Genomic DNA, 3,121 nt, shown 5'->3' with positions numbered 1-3,121 from the left:
AGAGAGGGAGAGAGAGAGACATAGAGAGAGAGAGAGAGGGACAGAGGGAGAGAGAGAAAGAGAGAGAGGGAGGAACAGGGAGAGAGAGAGAGACAGAGAGAGAGAGAGAGAGAGAGAGAGAGAGAGAGAGAGAGAGAGAGAGAGAGAGAGAGAGAGAGAGAGAGACAGAGAGAGAGAGACAGAGAGAGAGAGACAGAGAGAGAGAGACAGAGAGAGAGACAGAGAGAGACAGAGAGAGAGAGAGAGAGAGAGAGAGAGAGAGACAGAGAGAGAGACAGAGAGAGAGAGAGAGAGAGAGACAGAGAGAGAGAGAGAGAGACAGAGAGACAGAGAGAGAGAGAGAGAGCGAGAGACAGAGAGAGAGACAGAGAGAGAGAGAGAGGTGTTGAGAGAGGTGTTGCATCATGTGTGTTCATTGGCAGTATTGACATGTGATTCATTCATTGCTTCTCAAGATAGTCTGGCATCCATCAAATCAAATCAAATCAAGCTTTCTTTGTACAGCACATTACAGACATGGAATGCAACACAATGTGGCTAAAAAGGCTAATCAAAACAATGAAATATTAAAACTGAAATATTTACTACAAAGCAAACATAAGAGGATAAAAAACGAAAGAATAACAAGAAAACGGAACAACACAAAAACACCTAAAGCTAAACATGTTGTTTTCAGATCTCTTTACATCCTCTCTCTCCTCCTGTTATATCTCAGGGCCTCACTCCTATCTCCCTTCTCCTCTCCTCCTCTCTTTCTCTCCTCCTCTCTTTCTCTCCTCCTGTTATATCTCGGGGCCTCACTCCTATCTCCCTTCTTCTCCCCCTCCTCTCCTCCTCTCCCCCTCCTCTCCTCCTGTTATATCTCGGGGCCTCACTCCTATCTCCCTTCTTCTCCCCCTCCTCTCCTCCTCTCCCCCTCCTCTCCTCCTGTTATATCTCGGGGCCTCACTCCTATCTCCCTTCTCCTCTCCTCCTCTCTTTCTCTCCTCCTCTCTTTCTCTCCTCCTGTTATATCTCGGGGCCTCACTCCTATCTCCCTTCTCCTCTCCTCCTCTCTTTCTCTCCTCCTCTCTTTCTCTCCTCCTGTGATATCTCGGGGCCTCACTCCTATCTCCCTTCTTCTCTCCCTCCTCTCCTCCTCTCCTTCCCTCCTCTTCTCCTCTCCTCCTGTTATATCTCGGGGCCTCACTCCTATCTCCCTTCTTCTCTCCCTCCTCTCCTCCTCTCCCCCTCCTCTTCTCCTCTCCTCCTGTTATATCTCGGGGCCTCACTCCTATCTCCCTTCTTCTCTCCCTCCTCTCCTCCTCTCCCCCTCCTCTCCTCCTCTCCTTCCCTCCTCTTCTCCTCTCCTCCTCTCTTTCTCTCCTCCTCTCTTTCTCTCCTCCTCTCTTTCTCTCCTCCTCTCTTTCTCTCCTCCTCTCTTTCTCTCCTCCTCTCTTTCTCTCCTCCTCTCCTCCTCCTCTCCTCCTCTCCTCCTCTCTTTCTCTACTCCTCTCCTCCTCTCTTTCTCCTATCTTCTCATCTCCTCTCCTCCTCCTTTCCTCCTCTCCTTTCTCTGCTCTAGAACTTTGACCCTCTTGTTACCCCCTGCATGCCTAGGAACTCATAATGACATCATAACTGCCATAGTTTTACCAGGGGCTCCTGAGTGGCGCAGCGGTCTAAGGCACTGTGTCTTAGTGCTAGAGGCGTCACTCCAGACCCTGGTTCAATTCCAGGCTGTATCACACCCGGCCATGATTAGGAGTCACATAGGGTGGTGCACAATTGGGCCAATGTCGTTAGGGTTTGGCCCAGGGTAAAATACAATTTATTTCCTTAGTTCTCTCCTACCCTTTCGTTACCCCATGCATGCCTAGGAACTCATATAATGCCATAATTTTCTCCAACAATCACTTCTTTGTCTATGCATGCTGTCTATGTGGACCGGTGTTTTAATGAAACGTCACCAAACCTCCTCCTCTCCTCCTTTCTGTTCCCTCTCTTCTAAGACTCTGAAGCGGTCCCACCTCACCTCTTCTGCCTGCACTGAAGAACTTCACACCAAAAAATGCTTTGCTAAAGCTGGTAAAATGGAACCAAATCAACTATTGAATGGATTTGGTCCCCTTCAACCAGCTGTAGCTCTGCATTGATCCCAACAAGACTGTCTCTCTGACCTGAGAACAGCGCTCAGAAGAGGGCAGCTATAACAGAGACACTGTGTCAGGGATGGACATCACTGACCTGAGAACAGGGCTCACCAGAGGGCAGCTATAACAGAGACACTGTATCAGGGATGGACATCTCTGACCTGAGAACAGCGCTCACCAGAGGGCAGCTATAACAGAGACACTGTGTCAGGGCACACTGATCCAGGAGCAGAAATGTGTGAGCACTAAAGGGAACCATCAGACCACAACAGAGAAGGCTTAAAATACCGTTGAACCTTTCTGTACACTATAAGGATATAGATGTGTTTGTTATACAATAGTCAAGGTAAGTATTTATTTCCTAACCATGTATTACTATGTATTACAGTATATATAATTGCTATCCTTTGTACATGACTGGAAGGAGAAATGAGAGGGGGGATGTGGAGTGCATAAGTAAAGCAATGGCACTCTCTCCCTCTCTCTCTCCCTCTCTTCTTTTCTCTCTCTCTCCCTCTCTCTCTCATCAATAAAAGCCTATCCTGATGTTCATAAACTGCTGAAGTGGTCCTTACTTTGAAGTGTGGTCTTACTAAGGAGTGTGTGTGGGGTGAGGGTGGGTGATGAGGGGGAGAAGACGGGTAGTAGGGGAAAGGATACGCAGAGGGTGGTGAAGGAGGGAGGGAGGGAGATGTGGGGGGGAAAGGAAAGGAGTGAAGGAATGAGGAGAGAAGAGAGACATGCTGAGAGGTTAGATGTTGCTTCCCAATTAAACACAGGATTACGACCCCAAGACATGAACAAGGACCATGGCTGGATGTCACACATCCACATCTACAGTACCGCTATCATGATTTCCTCTACCCTCCTGTCCTGTCTTCTCCTCCTCTCCTCCTCTCCATCTCCTCTACCCTCCTGTCCTGTCTTCTCCTCCTCTCCTTCTCCTCTACCCTCCTGTCCTGTCTTCTCCTCCTCTCCTTCTCCTCTAC

At 48.7% G+C, this 3,121-nt stretch overlaps 1 long non-coding RNA gene across 1 annotated transcript in view; it reads left to right on the top strand.

Annotated features, from left to right (window-relative positions):
- Positions 1-2,688, top strand: part of LOC129861279 (uncharacterized) — a 50,719-nt gene extending 48,031 nt beyond the window's left edge. The window contains exon 2 of the long non-coding RNA XR_008760528.1: positions 1,992-2,688. This is a non-coding gene — a long non-coding RNA (uncharacterized LOC129861279). The remainder of the gene's footprint in view (positions 1-1,991) is intronic.
- Positions 2,689-3,121: the final 433 nt, after the last annotated feature.

This window comes from Salvelinus fontinalis, chromosome 8, assembly GCF_029448725.1.
Source record: "Salvelinus fontinalis isolate EN_2023a chromosome 8, ASM2944872v1, whole genome shotgun sequence".
NCBI lineage: Eukaryota > Metazoa > Chordata > Actinopteri > Salmoniformes > Salmonidae > Salvelinus > Salvelinus fontinalis.
The sequence above is the reverse complement of the archived record's forward strand: the minus strand, read 5'-3'. Positions and strand labels throughout refer to the sequence as shown.